This window comes from Lissotriton vulgaris, chromosome 10 (assembly GCF_964263255.1).
Source record: "Lissotriton vulgaris chromosome 10, aLisVul1.2, whole genome shotgun sequence".
Classification (NCBI taxonomy): domain Eukaryota; kingdom Metazoa; phylum Chordata; class Amphibia; order Caudata; family Salamandridae; genus Lissotriton; species Lissotriton vulgaris.
This window is the reverse complement of record NC_141698.1, coordinates 1,130,131,784-1,130,157,800: the sequence shown is the minus strand read 5'-3', so window position 1 is coordinate 1,130,157,800 and position 26,017 is coordinate 1,130,131,784. Positions and strand designations below refer to the sequence as shown.

The window sequence follows — 26,017 nt, the reverse complement described above, 5'->3', positions numbered from 1 at the left end:
CCAGAATAAATTGTCTTCCGGTACCTCTTGCCTCATTTTATCCCCACTCACACCGTCTACTCTGTTCTAGCCCCTCACCCACACTTCACCCATAGGCAGTTGGATAAAAAGATCTCCGCTAAAGAGCCCCTCTTTGAGGTGTTGCCCGTTGGGAATTGCACCGCCTACCAAACGAGGAGCATTGCCTATGATGAAGCATGACACCTGCAAGGGTGTGTGAGGCCATTATATCCAACATATTGGATACCCAGGATTAGTTCACCAAGGAGCACTGCCCCCTGCACCTAAGTGACCTTCTTAGCCTCCCCCTAGGAACAGCCCAGTCTCCTTTTGTTGGTCTCATCATGGAGAAAAGGCCAAGGGAACTGGATGGCCTGCCGCTATGTCAGAAACAGGAAAGGCCTAGGGTGTTTCCAGAAGGCCACAATAGTGACACACCAAGGAGTTCTACATCTGGGGCCGCAGACAGCAGTTCACCTCTGCGGAGAAGCAGCAGAGGCTGGGAAGGCACCGAAGGCTTGGACTAGAGGAGAGCAATATTTGCTGATTAAAAGAATACGGTATGAACCTACATAAGCAAAGCAAAATCTGGTATGGAAAATGCTGCTCAAATGGAAACAAACGAGTTAAGACTGCCTGAAATAAAATGTACAGTAGCCAAAACACCTTTATTTGGACGATGTTTTCTATTCATATAGGGCATTTGCAAACATTCAGAATTAGCAGATATAAAAGCAGGGTTTGTACAGCAAAGGAAGCAAATGTTATTTAGAATACTAACAAGAAAGACAACAGAAGAACTCCCACAACCCCAGTTGAGACCTGGGTGAATCTGGTAACAAACAACAATGTCAAAACAGGTAATACTTCAAAAGGCAGTTAAATGGGGGGCGTGGCCAAGATGGCGGCCTGAGAGGACGCAACCGGCAGAGGCTCCTTGTCCCTATCCCCCACGGTCTTCGTAAAGACGCATTTTTTCACCCCCATTAGCGCTCCACAAGCCGTGTGCGGCACTCGGGATGCGACCTCGACTGCGATCGCAAGTGCTGGAGACCATAGAGCGGCTCTATAGACGACGGAAACCGCCATCCCGGCCAGACAGGTGAAAAGCGAGGCCGGCCTGCGAGGCGGAGACAGCTGGCTGGGCACCGCGCCGCTGCCTGACGGGCGCCGAGCCGAGGAGCAACAACCCCCAATGGCCGGAAGAAGTGTGGAAGGACGAGCGTAAGGAATCGACCGCCAACTGCCCAGAAGGGCCGGCGGACGGCGGCGCCTGGCGGCAGGAAGCATTACCCAGGGCCCAGGCTTGGCCCTCCACGGAAGTGGCTGTGGCTGCCGCCGCGGCTGGCTGCCAATCCAAGATATTGAGGTGAGGAGCGGGCAGTTGGAATGCGCGAGAGCTGAGACTCGGGGCGGGCAGTCGAGCCCCCGGCGTAGATAGGGCCCACCACAGCCGGAACCGCACAACACGGGGCCTTACCATTAGGGGCTGGGCCGCGAGACGGCGGCAGGGCGGTGTGGAAGTTGCAGGCCAGTACTGCAGAGGGCTCCCTTGGAGGGCGAACAGCGGCACTGCAGAGGACAGGCCCAGGCGCTGGGGGGCAGCTTCGGGGGGCACCCGTCGGGCCCCCAGCGAGCGGCGACAGGACAGTGTGACCCGCGAAGTGTGGAGTAAGGCCAGAGGGAGCAGATACGGCCGCAGAACGGTGGTGCAGAGCACGAGAGAGGGGCGCTGTGGAGATTCGGCCCGGGGGCCCGGGAGCGCGCCCCCGAGAGAGAACCACCCAGAAGAGGCGCACCGAGGCCTCCCCAAGCTCGGCCTGGATCAGGCGGCCAGGGCCACAGGTCCGTCCAGAGGGCAACTTTCACCACGGGCCCCCGCGGCCTCACCCAGGGCACAAGGCCGCAGCATTAAGGGACGGCCGCAGGGCCCCCGAGTCATCGAGGTGCACCCCCGCTGAAGTCACAGACTGGGCGTTAGAGTGACGGGGACACATCAGAGGAGCGGCAGCCGAACCCTCGACAGCCCCCGCGGAGAGGAGGACGAACACCCGGATACCGGGACCTACCGGCAGGCCTACAGGGAAAGACGGCTGGCCCGAGTCCGACACACCGCCTCCATCTACCGCTCCATGCCCAGGTCCACCAATATTCAAAAGACCCACCAGGAGACTTCACAGACATAGGAGAAGCTACCAGACGGGAAGGAAGCCAAGCATGTCCTCCGTGAATCGTAGAGGGGGGGCGCACCATCCCCGAAATGTTGGCCAAAGGAACGCCCAAAGGAGAGAAGAGCCCCGACAAACCAGCGCCACTGAGCTAACCGAAAGACAGGGACAAGGACGAGGGGGAGGCTCCTGCGACGAAATAATTCATGGAGACCCTATGCGCATCCCTCAAGGAGGATATTCAAACCCTCAGGCAAGATATGGCGGGAGGCTATAAAGAGTTGCGATGCGACATAGACGACATAGGGGAACGAGTGGCGGCAGTAGAAAACACGGAGCAGGCCCGGAGTGAGGAGGTGGAACTCCTGCAACAAGAAATCATCAGGCTCCATGAACAGCAAACGGACCTACAACCACACGCAGAGGACTTGGAGAATCGTTCCAGACGCAACAATATACGGGTCCGCAACATGCCATCCAAAGCGGAGGGGGGAGACATCACGGCATACCTGCAGGATCTGTTCCGTGAGGTACTAAGGGAGAGCGAAGACTTTGAGATCCGAATTGATAGGGCCCACCGGGTGGGCCTAGCGCACCGGACGCCTGCCCCCCTCCGGACATCCTGACCTTTTTGCCTGACTATCCCCTCAAGGAGCGCATCCTGAAGGCGGCGCGCCAAAAACAACCCCTTAGTTTTCGTAATCACACGCTAGAGCTATTCCAGGACTTGTCCACGATCACTCTACAGAAGAGACGGGTGTTCAAAGTGGCAACCACCTTCCTACGGGATAATGGGATCCCGTACTCCTGGGGACATCCCTTCAGACTGATTTTCAAGTGGAAGGGAGCCCTCCACCAGCTTAGATCCCTGAGAGGCACATGCACCATTCTAGGCATTCCCCAAGAGGGGGACACACCGGACAACGACTCCGGACAGCGACCTTCCCAGTCAAAGTCTCCGCAACCGACAAGAGACGGATGGCAGAAGGTGAGAGGCAGACGCTCACCCAAGAAAGGGTTCAAACCGGATCCCGAGACCATGGCGCACGAGCACGCAGCGGCAATACAGGAGGTCTCCAAAGACACAAATGCCGGATCATGAGAGGACATGAGCGGGGGTGTTTGTTCGCTTTGCCGCAGCATTGCCGTGGGGGGGGCGGGGAGGGGGGGATCGGGACGTCCAGACACTATACCACAGGCCTGGACTGTCGTTGGATAGGCCTTGGACAATGTTCACCAGTTGGGGTTTCAAGGTTGGGGTTCGGGAGAGGGGGGAGGGGTGGGAGGGTGGGGGACAGGGGACTCGGTGTGTTCGGTTTGATCAGGCGGTAAGCAAGAGAGCAGGAGGCGGCGCTAGGCCAATGCTTAAGCGGGCAGGGCACACACTACCTTATGGCTGACGAGTCCATCCAGGTTCTCACCCGTAACGTTAAAGGGCTCAACAACCCAGTTGAGAGAAGGGCAATCCTCTCCTTCCTGGAACATTCAGGAGCGGATATATGTCTTCTCCAAGAGACACACCTATTAGCTAAAGACTGGCACAGCATAAAATCCAGGCCCTTCCCACACCAATTTTACGCTTCCACCACCGAGAAGAAGGCAGGGGTGGCCCTTTTAGTAGCTAGACACTTCAAGGGGCGGGTGGGAGGCAAGGTGGCAGAAATTAAGGGCAGACTCCTGGCCCACACTATTTTGATTGGTAATCTGACACTCACAGTGGGGTCGATTTATGCACCCAACTCAAAACAGGAGGCCTTTCTTAAGGGGGCGCTATCAGATGTAATGGCCAGTGGCACAAGACACATCCTGATAGGGGGGGGGGGGGGGGGGGGGGGGGGGCAAATCTGGTCATGGACAATGTGGTAGACAGATCGGGGCGGAGATTTGGTGACTCTGGAGCTCTATCCACGGGGGGAAGCAATGGCTGACCGACAGGGGGCTGGTAGACGAATGGCGAGAGATACATTACACCGCCCCAGGGTACACTTTCTACTCCATTGTGCACCACATGTACGCCAGGATAGACCACTTTCTTGGTTCCACAGAACTGACCCCCATGGTACGGGATGTAGAGGTCACCCCGGCGGCATTGTCAGACCTTGACGCAGTGGTCCTTCAATTGAGGGTCCCACGCACACTGTCACACAGGGGCAGATGGCGACATAGACAAAACCTACTTTTCCGCAAGGGGGTTACACAGCAACTATCCCAGAGTATTTCTGATTACTTAAGTCATAACGACACAGGGGAAGTAGCCCAGTCGACAGTTTGGGGGGCGCTCAAGGCGGTTCTCCGTGGAGAAATAATGGCGATCGCGGCAGTGGACAACAGAGAGCGGAAGGAAAGACGCCGGGAACTGGCGGAGCAGGTGTTAGAACTGGAGAGGGTTCACTGCTGGACAGAGGCCCCTAGAATATGGCGCAAGCTGAAGGCGGCCAGGGTGCAGCTCGCGAGCCTGGATTTGGACCGGGCGGAATACGCGGCACTCCGCCTCCGCCACACATACTATTTAGGAGGGGGGGGGGACAAGACTGGCCGCCTACTGGTCAGTAAGCTAAAAGCAAAGCCTGTCTGCTCCAAGATTCCCATCGTCTGTGCAGAAAGTGGAGAAGAAGTTCGGGAGGACGACCATATCGCGGAGGCATTTAGAGCCTTTTATGCAAAGCTTTACGCGGCAGACCCAGCGTTGGATAACGAAGCAGGGACAACGTACCTAGAGACCGTGGACGTCAGGCTGTCAACGAAGCGAGCGCCCTAGCATTAGATGCCCCAATACGCCTGGATGAGGTGATTTCGGCGATTGCCAGACTTAAACCACTAAAAGCGCCGGGGCCCGACGGATTCTCCGCAGGCTTCTATAAAACATTCTGCCCCCTCCTGGCGCCTATACTAACGAAACTATTTAATTCCTTCCAAGGCCCGGGCTCGATACTACGGGAGATGTTGGAGGCAGACGTTATCATCCTGCCGAAGCCGGGCAAGGACCCGACTATGCGCGGTGTACAGGCCAATATCGCTCCTCAATCTGGACTTGAAGTTATTTACGGGGATCTTGGCTGCGCGACTGGGCCCCTGTCTGCCTGGTATAATAGAACCTGACAAAGCGGGCTTTGTGCCCGCCCGGCAGAGTGCGGACAATACTAAACGCCTGATGCACGTAGTCGACAAAGCACACTTCAATGCCTCAGATGCGGCCCTGCGGTCGGTCGACGCCGAAAAAGCGTTCGACAGGGTTGACTGGAAGTATCTGGATAACACTCTGGCGAGATTTGGCTTGGGGGACAGGTTCCGAGCATGGGTAGCTAGCTGCTATGCGTCACCCCAGGCGACGATCAAAGTAAATGGGATAAGCTCCAAGCCATTCGACGTGGCACACTGCAGGGCTGCCCGCTCTCGCCGCTGTTTGGCCTCTATATAGAACCTTTCACCCAACACGTTAGAAACAACAGAGACATCACGGGTATCAAATTCGGAGGGGCAGAGCAGACCATCAGTCTATACGCGGACAACATCCTAGTCGCGGTGGACAACCCCAGAGTGTCGATACCTGCATTCCTGATGGAGATGGAAAGGTTCGGGCGATATCGGGCTTCAAAATGAACGTAGGGAAGTCCGTTATTCTTCCCCTGGGCAGCAACACCCGTCAAGCCAACAGGGGAACGCTCCGCATAGGGGGGTTGGCCGTACAAACGGCACTGCCATACCTGGGGATTGAACTGACGCCCTCGACAGCCCAGACGGTTGAACTAAACTACTCCAAACTCTTGACACGCATCCAAGGAGATATTTCAAGATGGCGACAACAACCGCTCTCGTGGTTGGGCCGTGTGGCTGCTGTCAAGATGTCCCTGTTGCCGAAAGTGCTCTACCTTTTCCAGACCATTCCAGTCACCCCTCCATTGGGCATGCTCAAGAAGCTGCAGGATACCATGCTACAATACGTCTGGGTCAATAAACGCCCCCGGCTACGGCGCGACCTGGTCACCCGAGCGACGGCTGAGGGCGGGCTAGGGGTGCCTGACTTGCGGCGCTATTTTCAGGCAGCACAGATGCGATATCTCTTGGAATGGTCCCGGCCTCTTTCCGAAAAGCGCTGGCTTTTTCAAGACAGAGCAATGGCAGGTATGCCACTCTGGAGAGTCCCTTTTTTGGCAAGATCGGACAGGCCGACCTACCTCCGGAAGTCGCCCATCACCAAGACGCTTCTCCAGGTATGGGACGCGGTGGCGGTCCCAAGAGGTCTAACGTCCTTTCCATCACCGATGACGCCTCTACTAGATAACCCGGCGTTCCGGCCTGGGGTGCCCCCGGGCTCCTTTCCCCAATGGTGGCAGATCGAATGCTGCTCCGTGGGACATTTATTTGACCTGCAGGGCATCATGACGTTAGACGTGATAAAAGACGCATATGCGATTGACAAACCGCATCGCTTTCAGTACTTTCAGCTTAGGCACTGGCTCACACACAAGGACGTTGCACCCCTCGTCGGCCGTCCCCTCACTCCATATGAAAGATGGCTTCTCAATAAATCCAAGGACTCGCGAGCCATCACAGACTTATACAAACTGCTGACTCCCATCCCACCCACGACGAGATCAGCGGGTCAGAAACTATGGGAGAAGGAACTAGGACGCACGCTTTCAGACAAAGAATGGCAAGACATCTTTTATCGAGCACACCACACTGCTAGAAACATAGCCAGCAAAGAATCAGCGGTGAAAGTGGCCTACTACTGGCACCTGACACCGGAACGACTGCATCAGGGTAACCCACGGAGGGACCCCACATGTTGGAGGGGATGCAGGCACACAGGGACCATGATACATATACTTTGGGAATGCGTGGAGGTGCAGGAATACTAGGAGGGAGTACTTAGGGACATGGATAAGTGCTTTGAAACAGAGCTCCCCCGCTTCCCGGCGTACGCGATCCTCGGTCTCCCTAATAGACTCATGTTCCCACTCAAATCCATTCGAGGGAAACAGATGGGATTGGCATTAGGAGCTGCAACACAACACATCCACTCCCTATGGGGCACGTCGAGAAAACCTACGCACACAGGGTGGCTATATAGACTATGGTACATAATGGGGATGGAGAGAATCCAAGCTTCGCTCACACAAACATCCAATACTTTCAAGGACATATGGCAGCCTATAATTTCCCTGCTGACCCAAGAATTTAATGAGCTTACATGCCCTAAATACTTAAGGGTCCTCAGATTAACGGATGAATTCCACAAGAGGAAAGCAGAGGAGAAACGCACAGTCTAGAACAGGTCCCTCTAGGCACTTACCAAAGGTTCGCTGGAACACACCGAGGGGAGGGAGGAGGGGGGGGGGGAGGATGGGAATCGGGGAAGGGAAGCAGTTGGTGTTAGGGAGGGCCACAGGGGAGGTATAGGTACGAGGGTTCTAGCTTGCAAAGTCTGTTCAGGTTTCCACCTTACGAGCCTACATGGACACATGACATCCTTCCCCAATGCTCAGATATATGAGGTATACGCGGCACACAAGATTGGAAATCCTTTGCAAAGTTATGTTGTCCAAATGCTGTATTGTATTGCTCAGCTGAACTCAATAAAAACAAATTTGATTAAAAAAAAGGCAGTTAAATTAAGTGCAAAATCATTTGCACAACTACAGTAAAGGGAAAGGACACCAAGGTTCGATATTGTGGTCAGTCATTCGCCTGGGAATTTGTACTGGTAATTGGCCCTTGTTCTTCCACGGCAATTTCACAGCTTCTTCCTAATAGGCGAGTAGGAGGAGGGGTGGTGGTGGTGGTCCACACTGGTTTCTATTTTAGCTGGTACCCTCCCCTGGGTCAGAATCCTCAACAAGGGTATAGAAGGAGTCAGAAAAGGAGTCAGAAAAAGTTATTGCTTGATTATCCTTGTATCTACTCCAGTTGCGTTTTCAAGAAGGTTGGTAGGGCGTATTGTAAAATTTATCCTGTAAATACGGGTAGGTCCTTTTATTGTAGTTCTGTATGTCCCATTGTATTGTATTGATCTTTTTATTCTGTTGAAAAGAGTGTAAAGTGGCGATAGCAGTGTTTATTTTAGTCCAATGGAGCAACCGCGGACCCCTTGTTCCGCACCTCATACCAATTCCAATAAATGAGTTAGCCGCGCAGACAACCCAACGCCAGCTGTTGCGTGACGTCACTGTGCTCCAGGTCAAGAAACTGTTTTTAAGTCCAAGTGGGGTGCGTAGCTCACAAACTTCAGTAGTCAAATGTTAGTGAAAAAGTAGTTTATTCATTTCAAATGTTGTCAAAATGTCATTATATAGACACTCCAGCCAACGCGTTTCATTTCCATATTGGGAACTTCATCAGGGAAGATGAACAGAGTAAAAAACGTGTTCGTAGCTATCACCTCACACTGGTAAACTTTTTCAAGTTCAGTTATCTTAAGGGAAGTGTAATATCCCAAGGTAAATGTGCGTCAAACTATTTGTGATGAAATTTTGATACAATTTGAAATTAATAAAATACTTTTTCACTAACATTTGACTACTGGACTTTGTGAGCTGCGCACCCCCTTTGGACTTAAAAGCAGTGTTTATTTTGTCTAGTAGATTCCTTGCATAAGACTACTTTCCTTGAGTTCTTTTCTACTATGTTCCATGGATGTGTCTAAATTGGACCATCCAATGCCTAGAGCAGGTGGTCGCAAGATGGCTGAAACCTGTAAGAAATTTCAGATCTTGTGTGAAAATTGCGGGTGTGTTGCATATCTGAAGACCGAGGGGGAATTACACCCGATTTCAAATAGTCAGTGAGCATGTGTGCATTTAAGCTGGTTCGTATTTGTTTCTTCTTTAGTTTCTCAAGTCTCAGTTCCCACCCCTTGGTCCAACCCTTCACCCCCTGGAATTACCTAGCATTGTCTAGATTGTATTAATTGGTTAGCTTTTCAGGTAGTTATTGCTTAACCCCAGGTTTTCCTTTCCTCTTCCCACTTCATCTTGAACTTTGTCTTTGACCCTCTCTTTTGTTTCTATTGCACAAGTTACTACTTGTGTAACGATATATCTGTAAGAGACATTAGTTAGTGATAGATTCCTTACCTTAGAATATCCCCAGGCGTCAGACTGGATCCAGACAGTTTGCCAGCAGTACCCCTGCGCGTTGGAAGGTGGCGTCATGTGGCTCCGCGTCAGTTGCTGGCGTTGTAGGTGCCGAGAGGACGTCACGGAGACCACCTAGGCGTCACCATGTGCGCGGACGTCAGTTCTGTACACGACTTTCCACGCCAGGAACGCAGAGCCATGCAAGAAACTGACTACTGGTGCCATGAAACTAGGGCCCTGAAAGGGATGACCTTAACCCTAGAAATCAGTTCGCAGAACGGGGAGGATGGGTGGAGCGGTAAGGAAGCTATCACTAACTAATGTCTCTTACAGATATATCGTTACACAAGTACTAACTTGTGCATCTGAAAGAGCGACATTAGTGATAGATTCCTTACCTTAGAATAGATACCCCAGGAATACCAACCCCGGTGGAGGGTCTGCAAACAAGATTACACCAGAAAGTCACGGAGAACAGAACGGTCAAAGAAGCCATCTCTCTGGACTGGACTGTCAAGGCAATAATGCTTGGTAAATGACTGCAGCGAGGCCCACGTAGCTGCCTGACAAATGTCCTGCAAGTGAACGCCGCGTCCCAAGGCAGTAGTGGCTGCCGTTGCCCTGGTAGAATGGGCACGAAGCCCCACAGGAGGCTCCTTCTTAGCCAACGAGTAACATGCTTTGATGAACAGAACGACCCACCGAGAGATGGTTCGTTTGTGCACGGCCAGACCTTTTATGGCACCCACGTAGCCAACAAAAAGTTGGTCATCCACCCGGAACTGTTGTGTGCGCTTCAGATACGAGAGCGCACGTTTTGGGTCCAGGCGGTGTAGCCTCTCTTCCTCTTTTGAAGGATGCGGAGGTGGAAAGAAGGTGAGGAAAGTGATGGTCTGCTCGATGTGGAAGGGCATGACAACCTTTGGCAAGAAAGAAGGATGAGTCCTTAAAACCACCTTGTCCAGCTGAACATAAAGAAAAGGAGGATTAGAAGAAAGAGCCTGGAACTCGCTCACTCACTCACTCTTCTGGCAGAGGTGAGAGCTACCAGGAAAGCCGTCTTGAGAGTGAGAAGATGTAAGGGACAGTTAAGAAGGGGCTCAAAGGAGCACATATCAGATAGGTAAAGACAAGATTTAAGTCCCAATGAGGCGTTATGAAAGGCACGGGAGGAAACGCGTGTGTAATGCCTTTGAGGAAGCGATTAACAACCGGGGACTTCAAAAGAGAAGGCTGATCTGGAAGCCGTAGAAAGGCAGAGATGGCCGAAAGATAACCTTTGATAGTGCCCAGAGCAGAGCCCTGCAGGGCCAAAGAGAGAAGGAACAGAAGGACCTCGGAAAGAGGAGCAGAGAGGGGATTCAAAGCCTTTGCTGTGCAGCATGCCACAAATTTGTTCTACCTGCAGGCGTATACCATTTTAGTGGAGGGACGCCTGGCTGCCAGAATGACATCACAGACTTCTGGAGGAAGGTCGAAAGCTGTCAACGGTCACAGCTCAATCTCCAAGCATGGAGGTGGAGACTGGACAGGTTCGGGTGGAGGACCGTCCCCTGCAGCTGCGACAGAAGATCCTCCCGAAGAGGCAGTCAGATCAGGGGAATCGATCGCCATGCTGAGTAGCTCGGGATACCAGTATCTTTGTGCCCAATCCGGAGCCACAAGGATGATTTGGGCCCGGTTGCGCCGAATCTTCTTCAGCCATGTCCAGAGGCACAGAGCCTCCTGACATAGGGTCCGCGACCCCACCCCGCCCTGTTTGTTGCAGTACCACATGGCGTTGGTGTTGTCCGTGAACACCTGCACTACACTTCCCCAGACAGTGGGAAGGAATGCTTTCAGTGCAAGCCGGATCGCCGGAAGCTCTAAATGGTTGATATGGAGTCAGGACTTTGCTGGAGCCCAGAGGCCTCTGATCTCCGCCTCTTCCAAGTGGCCGCCCCATCTCAGGAGGGACGCATCAGTCACCACTCTATGCTCCAGTTAAGGAAGGAGAGGGATCTGCCATTAACCCAATTGCAACTCGTGAGCCACAACTGCAATTGTCGTGCAGTGCCCTCTGAGATCTGGACGTGAACGGACAGGTTTCCCTGAGGCTGCGCCCACTAGAACTTCAGGTCCCACCGCACCACCATCTGGCATGTTGCACTAGCAGGAAACAGGAGGCCATTAGGCCCAGGAGCCGGAGGGTCATCCTGACTGAAACCCGGGATAGAGGCTGAAAGATCGGAATCATAGCCTGAATATCCCGGACTCGCTGTTTGGGAGGATAAACCCGAAACTGTTGAATCCAGAACTGCTCCGATGAAGGGGAGCTTCCGAGAGGGTCTCAAGTGCGACTTCGGCACGTTGATGAAGCCCAGCAAATGCAGGAGGTCGGCCATAGTCTGGAGGTGAAGACGACTGCCTGGGGCGAGCCCGCCTTCAACAACCAGTCGTCGAAATAGGGGGGGAAGACTGGAACCCCTGATCTGCGCAGATGACCTGCGACCACCACCATCATTTCCGTGAACACCCGAGGGGCACTGGTACGGCCGAAGGGGAGCACGGCAAACTGAAAATGCTCTTGGCCTACCTTTAACCGCAGGTAACGCCGGTGGACCGGCAGGACGGAGATATGAAAGGAAAATGCTACTTACCAGTATGCATCTGTTCTTGGCATGTAGAGCTGCAGAGTTACACACTGTGCACAGATGGCCATCTAGATGTTTGCAGTTTGTTTTTGTTGTAGAAAAGTCTTTGGAAGTCACAGGATAGGCGACTCCTCCTTTGGATGATACTGGACATGGGCATCGGCTCCATCCCCAGATTGTTTTTCGCCATTAGGGAAGTGATGGAGCTGTAGTGATATCCATGTGTTTTGTATCTAATGAAGATAATACTGGAACAAATAAAAGTAGCCGGGGAGGCAGGTAGGCGTGTGTAACTCTGCAGCTCTACAAGCCAAGAACAGATGCATACTGGTAAGTAGTATTTTCCTTTCGAGATATATGAGCTGCAGACTACACATTGTGCATAGATTGTATAGCAGTACCCACCTTAGCGGCGACCACCCGTATCTGTTGCAGTTGTTTGAACCTGAGTTTTTAGTACAGCCTGGCCCACAGTGGCTTGTTGCTTAGCTTGCACATCTACACAGTAGTGTTTTGTGAATGTGTGTGGTATAGACAATGTAGATGCTTTGCATGCATTATCTAGGGGAATGTTCCCTAAGAATGCCATAGAAGCCCCTATTTTTCTTGTAGAATGGGCTTTTGGGGGAATTGTTAACTTACGTTTGGCTTTATGGTAACATATTTGTATGCATTTAACAATCCACCTAGCTATCCCTGCTTTTGATATGGGGTTGCCTTTATGTGGTGGTGAAAAAGACACAAAAAGCGGTTTGGTTTTCAGAAAATGTTGTGTTCTTTCGATGTAATACAGTAATACTCTTGACATCTAAGGTGTGTAGAGCTCTTTCTGCGACTGTTTGTGGCTGCGAGAAGAATACGGGCAGCTCAACAGATTGATTTAAATGGAATGGTGAAATGACTTTTGGAAGGAATTTAGGATTAGTACGAAGAACCACCTTGTTATGATGCATTTGCAGAAAGGGTTCTTGAATGCTAAATGCTTGCAGTTCACTTACTCTTCTGAGAGAAGTAATGGCTACTAGGAAAACTACTTTCCAAGTTAGGAATTGCAATTCACATTTATGTTAGGGTTCAAAGGGAGGTCCCATTAGACGTGTGAGAACAATGTTTTAGTTCCATGCTGGTGAAGGTGGTGTTCTAGGAGGGATTATTCTTTTAAGTCCTTCCATGAAAGCTTTTATCGCTTGTACTCTAAAAAGAGATCGATGTTCTCTATTTTGTAATTATGCTGCAATGGCAGCAAGGTGTAGTCTGATAGATGTATAGGCTAAATTACACTTTTGAAGGTGTGAGAGGTATCCTATGATGTGTTGAATAGACACATCTCGGGGATTTATGTGGTTGTTTTGACAGTATATCACAAACCGTTTCCACTTGGCAGCATAACATGCTCTAGTAGTGGGAAGTCTAGCTTCTTTGATAACGTTCATACATTCTTGAGGAAGGTTAAGGTAACCAAACTATGACTTCAGGAGCCAGATCGCTAGGTTGAGCTGAGCTGGGTCCGGGTGTCTGACCTCTCCATGGTTTTGTTAGGTCGAAGGCCTAAAGGCTGCGCTTGCGCAGTCTTAGGCAGGAGATTTAATGATTCTTAGTAGCGCTGTAGGTCCCGCCTTCCTGCCCCGTCTCTCCTCCATTGGCTGGCTTCCTAAACAGATGCCAGCCATTGGAGGAGAGATGCGTCACTCCAAACAAGCCCCGTCTTTTTCGGATTCGGGGGCGTAATTTTTGCTGTTCTTTAGACAGACCTCTCCTTCTCCAGGCGGGTACAGCAGATACTGTGCACGGGACCTGTCCCCCCACCCCCCCTGCCCCGGCTGGCCGGAGAGCTGTGCAGCAGAGTGCACGGAAGCAGTCCCGGCGCAGACCTGTGCAGCAGAGAGCACAGTGCACCGAAGCAGTCCCGGCGGAGAGCTGTGCAGCAAAGCAGCGGCATGCCCCTCTCAGCCTCCTGCTGACCGTGGACAGGGCTGCGCCGCCGAGGATCGACTGACGGTAAGGGTAACGCTCTGAAAGTTGTCTCCGTCCTGGCCATCCAACTCTCACGGCTCCCTCTCCCACTACCCTGACCTGCTTGACACTTTCTGATTTTGTTTTTTATTTTTTTCCCCATCGCTGAAACCCCCATTTTGATCTCGGTGCAGCTCTATTCCTGCCCTTCGGCATCTCCTGTTGCAGTTCTGGGAGATGTACACTGCTCTGCCTGTGCATTCGTCCCTGCCCTTGTGCTCCTCACCCTTGCCCTTCAGCTTCTCAAGCTGTTTGTAGTGGGAGCCATGCCCTGCTGTGCCAGCGTACCTCATTCCTCGCCTGCCCTCTCACCTTTGGCCTTCCGCACCTCTGTAAGCGCGCTGCAGCCTTGGAGCGCTGCTTTTTAGTTTACGCCTGCAGAGCGCTTGCAAAATCTCTTGTAATTAAAAAGAAAAATATTAAAACAGATTTACAGCCCACCCATTAGTTACAATTGGTTATCTGTGCGGTCAGTCCCATACAGTTTGCGGTTGGTGGCAAGTGTCCTCCCACTAGCCACATGATTCTTGAGGTACATTGATTTAGTTAGGTTCTAACACTCCATAAGAGTGCATGTGTTTCCCGACTGTCTTCCCTCTACCAGCTCACCCTTTCCATGACACTTCCTGCAATCAGAGCATCTTCCCCCCGCGTCGTTGCTTACACCAGCCTCCACGCACACTCTTAAACACCAAGTAAACCTTGGTAAACCCGTAGACCACGTGGCGCCCACAAGTAAGTAGCAGGCAGGAAAGGGATCGCCTTGGTAAGTCCTAAAATCTTTAATCTGCAGCCCACCCCGGTTTGTAAGAAAGCATGCTCCCTTTCCTTGCATACTCTATGCTAGCGATAAATGTGCCATCTGTTGCACTGCACAGGTATGGGCTAGAGCCATGCTGTGAGGAGAACCGCACACAATGCGGTATTAATTCTAGTTATGCTATTTCGTGGAATTGAAAAATGAAACATTCTCTTATTTGAGTATCAGAATGTTGGCAAGCATGAGGTGGAACACTCTTGATGTCATTGGACACTGAACAGATTATTCTGTGGCTTTTCTTTTAGGACTTTTGCCTCATTTTGCTTACTCCGTCCTCCGAAGTTTCCCAACGCCCCCATTGAGAGTAACGCCAGACACCATGAAGTATCTTGACAGTTTATATGCAATTTAGACACCCCCACAACTAGGAGTGTCAGGCAGTTGCTGGACATGTCCTGGAGCAAGCGGGTCACTTCATGTGGATGTAGAAAACCAATCACTGTCAAGCTAGGCCTGCCACAGGGAAAACAAACAGAGGACGAGCACACGGCACCGGCACTTGCGCTGCGCGCGAGAATAAAGTGGCTTATTGTACGTTCTTAGGGATGGGGAATAAATGCACCCATTGAGCAATGAAGCACAGAGGCAGCATCAAACTAAGAGGCCCCAGCCATCAGGGGGCAGCTTGGAACTAGCAGCTGCTAATGGCTGTCAGCAAGCTTCCATATTATGCTTTGTTATCCATCCAAGTGTGCAGTCTGTGCGAGTAATTCATGGTTTATCTGCAGTATTTGTTTTATTGTTTTAAATGCTATGTTGTTTTATTGCTATTTGTGTAGTGCATGCATGCCTATGGAACGTGGTCCGGATATATTCAGGGCCCCAAGCCCTGACCTGAAGTCAGCCCCCCATTATCTCCAACCAGCTCTGCTTAGGAACATTTTATTCACAAAAAAAAACTGCTGACTGGAATCGACGGTTACTTCTTAACCTGAGTGACGCCACGACATCCGGCAGTAATCGCCCGCTCCTCGGCATTTAAAGATCTTTCAGGATCGCGCATTGTCCCGAGCCAAGTCCCGGCGTAACCTAGACTTCCAGGATGTGCTGGACAAGCTTGCAGACATGGGGATTGATATCCGTGTGGCTTCTTCAAAGCTGGTGATGGAGGAGGTAAGTGGGGGGCTACTCTCAGATGTTTATTCTCTTTTCTAGATTCAACATGGCCCGTGGTGATTCCCTTCAGCGATGTGCACCGCTGTGCACGAAGTTGTTCAGGCAGGTATGTATGTTGATTTTAGTTTATGTTAGAGGTAAGGCATATTTTTATTTTTACACTGCACTGTCCTTTTACTGCTGCACTCTCTCCTCAGCCTCTCCCTGCGCCATCGCTTCACTGCTGCACTCTCTGCTCAGCCCCCCCCCCATCCAGGCTGCAGCCCTCACTCCTCCACTGCACCATCACTTACTGCTGCACTCTCTCCTCAGCCTCTCACGGTACCATCGCTTCACTGATGCACTCTCCTCAGCCTCTTACTGCACTATCCCTTCACTCTCTCCTCGGCTCCACTATACCGTCTCTTCACTGTTGCACTCTCCTCAGCCTCTCCCTGCACCATCCTTTCACTGATGCACTCTCTCCTCAGCCTCTCCCTGCACCGTCCCTTCACTGCTGCACTCTTCTGCTGCACTCTCTGCTCAGCCTCTCCCTGCACTGTCCCTTCACTGATGCACTCTCTCCTCAGCCTCTCCCTGCACTGTCCCTTCACTGATGCACTCTCCTCAGCCTCTCCTTGCACCGTCTCTTCACTGCTGCACTCACTCCTCAGCCTCTCCCTGCACTGTCCCTTCACTGATGCACTCTCCTCAGCCTCTCCCTGCACCGTCCTTTCACTGCTGCACTCTCTGCTCAGCCTCTCCCTGCACCGTCCCTTCACTGATGCACTCTCTGCTCAGCCTCTCCCTGCACTGTCCCTTCACTGATGCACTCTCTCCTCAGCCTCTCCCTGCACTGTTCCTTCACTGATGCACTCTCCTCAGCCTCTCCTTGACCGTCCCTTCACTTCTGCACTCTCTCCTCAGCCTCTCCCTGCACTGTCCCTTCACTGATGCACTCTCCTCAGCCTCTCCCTGCACCGTCCCTTCACTGCTACACTCTCTGCTCAGCCTCTCCCTGCACTGTCCCTTTACTGATGCACTCTCTCCTCAGCCTCTCCCTGCACTGTCCCTTAACTGATGCACTCTCCTCAGCCTCTCCCTGCACCGTCCCTTCACTGCTACACTCTCTGCTCAGCCTCTAACTGCACCGTCCCTTCACTGATGCACCCTCTGCTCAGCCTCTCCCTGCACTGTCCCTTCACTGATGCACTCTCTCCTCAGCCTCTCCCTGCACCATCCCTTCACTCTCTCCTCAGCTCCACTATACTGTTGCACTCTGCACCCTCCCTTCACTGATTCACTCTTCTCAGCCTCTCCTTGCACCGTCCCTTCACTGATGCACTCTCTGCTCAGCCCCCTATTGCATCGTCCCTTCACTGCTGCACTCTCCTCAGCCTCTCCCTGCACCATCCCTTTACTGACACACTCTCTGCTCAGCCTCCCATTGCATCATCCCTTCATTGCTGCACTCTCTGCTCAGCTCCCCCCATCCAGGCTGCAGCCCTCACTCCTCCACTGCACCATCACTCACTGCTGCACTCTCCTCAGCCTCTTACGGTATCGTCCCTTTACTGATGCACTCTCCTCAGCCACTCACTGCACCATCCCTTCACTCTCTCCTCAGCTCCACTATACTGTTGCACTCTGCACCCTCCCTTCACTGCTGCACTCTCTGCTCAGCCTCTCCCTGCACCGTCCATTCACTGCTGCACTCTCTGCTCAGCCTCCCATTGCATCGTCCCTTCACTGCTGCACTCTCCTCAGCCTCTCCCTGCATTGTCCCTTCACTCATGCACCCTCTGCTCAGCCCCCCATTGCATCGTCCCTTCACTGCTGCACTCTCCTCAGCCTCTCCCTGCACCGTCCCTTCACTGGTGCACTCTCCTCAGTCTCTCACTGCACCATCCCTTCACTGCTGCACTCTCTCCTCAGCCTCTCCCTGCATCATCCCTTCACTGATGCACTCTCTCCTCAGCCTCTCCCTGCACCGGCCCTTCACTGATGCACTCTCTCCTCAGCCTCTCCCTGCACCGTCCCTTTATTGCTGCACTCTCTCCTTAGCCTCTCCTTGCACCGTCCCTTCACTGCTGCACTCTCCTCAGCCTCTCACTGCACCGTCACTTCACTGCTGCACTCACTCCTCATCCCCACTGCACCGTCCCTTCACTGCTGCACTCTCCTCAGCCTCTCACTGCGTTATCCCTTCACTGCTACACTCTCCTCAGCCTCTCCCTGCACCATCCCTTCACTGACGCACTCTCTGCTCAGCCCCCCATTGCATCGTCCCTTCATTGCTGCACTCTCTGCTCAGCCCCGCCCCCCATCCAGGCTGCAGCCCTCACTCCTCCACTGCACCATCACTCACTGCTGCACTCTCTCCTCAGCCTCTTACGGTACCGTCCCTTCACTGATGCACTCTCCTCAGCCTCTCACTGCACCATCCCTTCAATCTCTCTTCAGCTCCACTATACCGTCCCTTCGAACTCTCTCTCTCACTACCTCACTCTCTCTCACTACCTCACTCTCTCTTCCACTAACTCACTATCTCTCTCACTACCTCACACACTACTACACTATCTCTCATTCACTCTCTCTCTCTACCTCAATCTCTACCTCACTATTCAACTCTCTCTTTCTCACAGCATCACAATATCACTACCACAGTAACTATCTCTCTAACACACTACTTCACAACTTCACTCTCTCTATCTCACTACCTCGGTCTCTCTACATCACTACCTCACTCTATCTATTACTATCTCACTCTCACTGCCTCACTATATCACGATACGCTCTCACAAAAATTCCCTACAACACTCTCTCACTACCTCACAACTTCACTCTCTCTCTCTAACTCACTGCTTCACTCTCTTATCTCACTACCTCACACTCTCTCTATATACTACCTCACTCTATTTCTATCACTATCTTTCTCTCGCTATATCACGACACACTCTCTCTAAAGTTCACTACATCACTCTCTCACTACCCCACAACTTCACTCTCTCTAACTCACTACTTCACTCACTCTCTCTAACTCACTACTTCACTCTCTCTCTATCTCACTACCGCACTCTCTCTCTCTCTCTCAAATACACTAACTCACTTTCACTCTCTCATACACTACCTCACTCTCTCTCTAGCTCACTACTTCACAACATCGCTCTGTTTCTATCTCAATACAGCACAACAACTCACCCTCACTAGCTCATTCTTTCACTACCTCACTCTATATCTACGTCACTCTTCCACAAAACAAAAATAACTACATCACCACTCAAATTATATCTATAAAACTATCTCACTCTCTCTCACTAACTCTCTCCATAACATCACTCTATTTCGATATCACTCTGACTACCTAACTATAACACAAGTCACTCACTCAAAAAATAACTACAACACTCTCTCGCTGACTCACTCTCTATCTCACTAACTCACAAGTTCACTCTCTCTCTCCAACTCACTACGTCACTCTCTATCTCACTAACTCTCTTTCTATCTCACTAAGTCACTTTCACTTTCTCTTACACTACCTCAATCCTTCTCTATTTCACTACGTCACAACATCACTCATTGTTTCTATCTCCCTACCACCAAAAATCACTCTCCATCACTAACTCACTATTTCACTACCTCACTCTCTGTCTCACTACCTCACTCTCTCTCTTTCTATCTCACTAAGTCACTTTCACTCTCTTTCACTACCTCACTCTCTCTCTCACTACCTCACAAACTCACTCACTGTTTCTATCTCACTACCTCAGAACATCCCTCTACCTCACTCTTTCACTACCTCACTTTCTCTGTCTCTCACTACCTCAATCTCTATCTACCTATCTCTCACTACATAACTCTCTACCTCACTACTCCACTCTCTCACTATCTCACAACTTCTCTCTCTCAAAACATCACTACCTCACTCTCTCACTACCTCACTCTCTAGCTCACAACCTCACAACGCCACTCTTTCTCTAACTCACTACCTCAATCACACTATCTCACTACCTCACTCTTTCTATCTCACTAACTCACTTTCACTCTCTTTCACTACCTCTTTCTCTATCTCACTACATCACAACATCACTCTATGCTTATATCTCACTACCTCACAACATCCCTCTCCCTCACTACCTCACTCTATCTACCTCACTCTCTCTCATTACCTCACTCTCTATTTCAATACCTCACTCGCTCTCTCTATCTCACTACCTCACTCTCTCTCTGCTAATGCAATAGGTATCACATATGCAAAAAACAAAGCTAATGCCAATACAAATGACAATGCCATTTATTTAGGGATACAAAAAAGATAAAAAAATAATGAGCAATTCCAATAGCTCTACCTATAATATTGCAGAGACCATTGCATTGTAAATGCTTGTGTTAATAGGCGTGGAGATCGGCTTAGTTTTTGGTGTGGTACTACAGATAGTTGCAGCAGCGTGGTGTACCACGGTTGTCTGGCCCAAGTTGGAGCTACTAGAATGAGTGTTGGGGAATGTTGCTGTAGTTTGCGTACCACTAACGGAAGTAGTGGAAGAGGAGGAAAAGCGTACGCAAATTGTCCTGACCAGTTCATCCATATCGCATTGCCTTTGGACAATGGGTGTGGGTATCTGGCGGCGAAGTTTGGGCATTTTGCATTTTCGTGGATGGCAAAGAGATCTATCTGAGGTTGTCCCCACGTTTGAAAAAACAGTTGAAGAACTTGCGGATGAAGTTCCCACTCGCGGATCTGCTGTGTTTGTCGACTTAGCAGATCTGCAATGCTGTTTTGTATTCCTGAGACATGTTTGGCTAATAAGAAGATCTTTAGAGGTATAGCCCATCTCCATATCTGCTGTGCTGAGAGAGCTGCAGAGAGTGTGTCCTTTGTTTATGTAGTACTTGGCTGTCATGTTGTCTGTGCGGACTAAGACTGCTTTGCCTGATATTTGTTTTTGGAATGTTTTTAGGGCTAGAAAAACAGCTAGAAACTCCAAGTGATTGATGTGGAGTAACTTTTGTTGCAGTGTCCACCTGCCTTGCATGGTGTGATGCAGTAGGTGGAGCTCCGCAGCCGGAGAGCGATGCGTCCGCTGTCATGATCATTTGGGGAACTGGCTCTAGAAACGGTCGACCCTTTGAAAGGTTTTTTGTGCTCCACCATTGCAGAGAGCGATGAGTCAGACTGTCTACTAACACTAGGTCTGTTAATGGACCTTGAGCCTGGTTCCATTGGCGTGCTAGGCACTCTTGAAGTGGACGCATTCGCAGTCTTGCGTGAGGTACTATAAATATGCACAATGCCATAATTTCTATTAGCTACATGAACACTCGAGCTGGAAGCGAGTGTTGCGGTTTGAATTTTGTTAGAGTTTGTACACTTGTTATCCTGGCTGGAGAGGGATAAGCTAGTGTTAATTGGGTGTTTATTGTAGCACTGAGGTATTGTTGTATGTGCGAGGGTAGCAGATGTGACTTGGTGTGATTTATTGTGAATCCTAAGTTGTGGAGCAGTTGAATTATAGCGTGAGTGTGTTGTACACACTGTTTGTATGAGGTGGCTTTTATGAGCCAGTCGTCTAGGTATGGGAAGACGTGAATATGCTGTCTTCTTAAGTGTGCTGCTACCACTGCTAGGCATTTGGTTAACACCCTTGGTGCTGTTGCGACTCCGAATGGGAGCACTTTGAACTGGTAGTGCTGCCCGTCTAGCACAAATCTGAGATATTTTCTGTGCGCTGTGTGGTTGGGAATGTGGAAGTAGGCGTCCTTGAGATCTAGAGTGACAAGGGAGTCGTTTTGTAACAGGAGCGGAAGGACTTGTTGAAGTGTGACCATAAGAAAGTGATCCGACTGTATGTAAATGTTTAGAGGTCTGAGGTCTAGGATAGGTCTCAGAGATGCGTCCTTCTTTGGGATTAAGAAATATAGGGAGTATACTCCTTTGTTTTGCTGATGCTTTGGAACTATTTCTATTGCATTTTTCTGCAGGAGAGATACCACTTCCTGTCTGAGCAGTGTCAAATGTTCTTGTGACATTGGACGCTGTCTGGGTAGTAGGTTTGGGGGGGTGGATGTTAGTCCTAGACAGTAACCTGTCTGAATTATTTGAAGCACCAACCTGTCTGATGTGATGTTTTCCCAGGCTGGTAGATATTGTTGTAGTCTTCCCCCGACAGGAGTGGAATGGGGGGGGGGGGGGGGGGGGGGGGGGAGTCATTGGGTGGGGTGGAGGCAGAGCAGGAGTTGTTGTTCTTGCCTCTGCCTTCTTGTTGTTACCACTGTAACCACCCCTTTGGTAGCCCCTACTATAGGTGCATTGTGTGGGGGATTGGACGAGGTGGAAGGTGTATCTAAAGAGTATCCCCTGTTGGCGCCTCTATAAGATGAGCGTCGAAATGAACGCCTGGGAGCCTGCGACTGAAAGGCTCCCATAGATTTGGCTGCGTCTGTATCCTTTTTCATTTTGTCAAGTTATACATCCACATTGGGCCTGAATAAGTGTTGCTCATCGAACGGTTGGTGGAGTATAGCACTTTGGGCTTCAGGTTTGAACCCTGATATGCGTAGCCAGGCATGTCTATGCAATAAAACACTGGTGTTAACTGCTCTGGAAGCAGTGTCTGCTGCATCAAGTGCACAACGAATGGAGGGGTTTGTAATATTTTTCCCTTCTTGGATAAGCTCATTTGCTCTATCTTTATACTTATCAGGGAGGTGCTGCATTAATGATTCTAATTCGTCGTAATGTGCCCTGTCATATCTTGCCAATAATGCTTGTGTATTGGCAATACGCCACATGTTTGCTGCTTAGGAGGCAGTTATTTTTCCTGACGCTTGAAGGAGTTTAAACTCGTTATCTGGTGGGGAAGCCTCACCTGACGTTTGTGAGTTTGCTCTTTTGCGTGCGTTTGAAACTACAAGTGAGTCTAGTGGAACTGGGCCTTTAATATAGGCTGGATCTGAAGGTGCAGCTTTGTATTTCTTCTCTATTCGTGGGTTAATGACCCGAGTTCCAACTGGGTCTTTGAAGACTTCAGGAGCATGCTTAATCACTCATTTGAGCATGGGTAAAATGGATGAGGACCTTTGTTCATTATCAAATGTATCCATGAGGAAGTCTTCATCTACTGGGTCTGTATGCATGTCCACCCCATGATACTGCGCAGCTCTGTGTACTAACTGATTAAAGCCCATAGTGTCTTCTGGTGGGGACGGCCTAGAGGGGTATATGTCATCCTGATGGACATTTGGGACGTCTGGGGTGTTCTAATCATCCCATGGGTCAGGTGAGCCTGGAGGAATAGATGGATCATCTGCATTACCCCCTATGACATCAGAGCTATCATCCCCATTGTCATCATGTGGTATTATAGAGGGTGTAGGGGAATATTGTGGTAGGGGAACACATGGTGATGGCATAGGTGGAGAAGAAGGGGAAGGAACTCTTAGCGGGGATGTAGCTAGGTCCTTCTTTGGAGGAGAAGCCGGTGCAGGTTTATCCAGTGGTCGTTTCTTTTTACTTAGAGTTAGTCGACCAGTGGTTGGATCTGTAACCAGAATCTTTTGTGCAGGGTCTGGGTGAAATAAGTCCTCTGCAGGAGGCTGATCTTTTGGTGCGGAGGAAGGTTTTGGCACCAAAGTTGCTTCTTTTGGTTTTTTGACAATGTCTTTAACTGGAGAAACAGGGGTCTTTTTCGGTTCCGATAGTTTTTTCGGCCCGATGATTTTTTCGGTTCCGATGAAGTTTTCGGATCTGGTTGTTTTTTCGAATCCGAAGCGTGTTTGCTTGGTTCCGACCTTGGTTTCGGTGCCGAGGGAGTAGTGGTATGCTTCAGTGCCGATTGTTTCGATGTTGGCGTGGCAGCCGATATTGTCTTTTTCGGTGTCGGTAGGTGTGCGCCGGCACCGCGGGGAGGTCGACTCGAGCCCGAGCCGCCTAAAGGCTTAGGTAACTTCTTAGCCGGGCCCAAAGGTGGGGCAGTAGAAGCGGTGTCTCGGTGTGCACCCGAGGGCGAGGGTGTGACCGGTGCCTTTTTTGGGAGTGTTGAGGAAGGGTCGGGGTCAACGGTCTTACTTAAGACCCGTTGAGCTGGAGTGACGTCCTCGACATCGGAATCTTCTGCCTTGGAGTTGCTCTCAACGCCATTTTGTTCTGGGACGTCGACGCCCTCTGCGAAGATGTCGTCTGAAATCGGAGCTGAAGATCGAGCCATTGTTCTCCTGGCTTTTCGGTCCCGGATCGTCTTCTTGGAGCGGAAGGAGGCACAAGCGGAACAGTCTCTGGCCTCGTGCTCCGGAGAGAGGCAAAGGTTACACACCTCATGAAGGTCGGTGTGGAGAAACTTCGACCCACATTGAGGACACTTTTTAAATGGCGTCCTTTCCATGAGCTGGAGTCGAGGCCTAGTTAGGCCCGAAGGCCGTCGTGGACGACCGGAATCGAAGTCCTCGATGTTGAAGAGTAGCATCGACTGGTAACGCGTTTGAAACTAAATTCTAGAAGCCGGTGAGGATTGCGCGCCGAAGGAAATCGGTTCCAACACGGAGCGCTGGAAACACATCAGAGCCCGATGGCGGAAAAAAACAATCTGGGGATGGAGCCGATGCCCATGCGCAGTATCGTCCAAAGGAGGAGTCACCTATCCCGTGACTTCCAAAGACTTTTCTACAACAAAAACAAACTGCAAACATCCGGGCCCAACACTAGGTGACCATCTATGCACAGTGTGTAATCTGCAGCTCATATGCCTCGAACATATGCGTCCAGAAAGTCCAACGCTACCATCCGGTCTCCAGGGTCGAGGGCAGCCAGGACCTGAGCAAGAGTCAACATCTTGAACTTCTACTTCCGGAGGAAGCGGTTGACATTCCTGAGGTCCAAGATGGGGCGCAGGTCCCCTTTCTCCTTCTTGGGAACCAGAAAGTAGTCGCAATAACAAACACGTCCTACTTCTGGTCCAGGAACGCACTTGATGGCCACCTTGGCTTGAATGGGAGGCAGTAGCCTCTTCGGACGAGGTAACTGAACGCCAGTAGGGGAGGTGATGGCGAATCCGGCCGCCCACCAGCGTTGGGTGTGCCCCAAAGCTCGGACTAGGAAGGCTTTGAGGCGGATGCTGCGGGAGCGGAGTTGGACTGACCCGCACGCTGGCCCCCTGTCCCGCCGTGGAGGGAACCACGTCCACGGCGGCACGGACATTGGTTTAGCGCAGGCTTCTGGCTGAACTAACGTGTCGGGGTGCCCCTTCTGTGGCCACGAAAGGAAAGAAAGGCAGACGTGGCCGGGCGCGTGGTGGAGAGACCCAAGGACTTGGCCATAGCCCGGAGTTCTTAAAACGCTCCAGCGCACTATCTGCCTTCTCGCCAAACAGGCAGAACCACCAAAGGGCATGTCCATAAGAGAACTTTGAACATCCCCTGAAAACCCAGTGGACCTGAACCAGGCAGGGCGACAGAGGGCCACTGTCGTGGAAATCGCCCTACCCAGTGAGTACGCTGTGTCCACTCCACACCGGATGGCAAACTTTGCTGCATCTTTCCCCTCAGCAACAGCTTGGGAAAGCACTGTCCGAACCTCCTCCGGACACTGAGGCAGCACCTGCGTAACCGTGTCCCCCAAAGCGCGGGAGTAGCGGCCCAAGAGGCTTGCGGTGTTCACCGACCGCAGCCCTAAGCTGGCAGATGAAAGCAGTTTCTTGTTGAACTGTTACAGCTTCTTGGATAGCTTATCCGGCGGAGCGGTAGGGAATGTGCTTTGGGAAGTGGAGGCCTGGATGACCAGGCTCTCCAGAGTTGGGTGGGTTGTCAAAAAAGCAGGGTCACCCTGGGCCGGGCGATGACGTCTGGCTACGTTTTGGAGGAAGAACAGTGAATGAGGTCCTGATTAGCAGGATCCCAGTCCGACTAGTCAGAAAAACAGTATGACCAGCAAAGAGCGGGGGTAACTATGAAAGCAGATCCTACTTTCCTACAGCTAACAAGGACAGCGTGACCTGGGACTGCTTTTAGATAGAAAACTAACTTAATAAAGAGAAAGGCAAATGCCTGAAGTCTAGAATCAGCAGCGTATGAGAAGAATTGTTCAAAGTGCTCAAACTAAAACTGCCCCTAAACGCATCATACTAGGGGTACCAACGCACAAGCCCTATTGGGCGTTAGCAGTGTTGCCGTGACCAATGTCATGATGTAAAGGCTACATTAATCTGTAATAGCGCT

At 51.1% G+C, this 26,017-nt stretch overlaps 1 protein-coding gene across 3 annotated transcripts in view; it reads right to left on the bottom strand.

The window, feature by feature from the left end:
• The window catches only part of LOC147689446 (SLAIN motif-containing protein-like), a 274,817-nt gene that overhangs the window by 108,165 nt on the left and 140,635 nt on the right, over window positions 1-26,017 (bottom strand). The window lies entirely within an intron of this gene.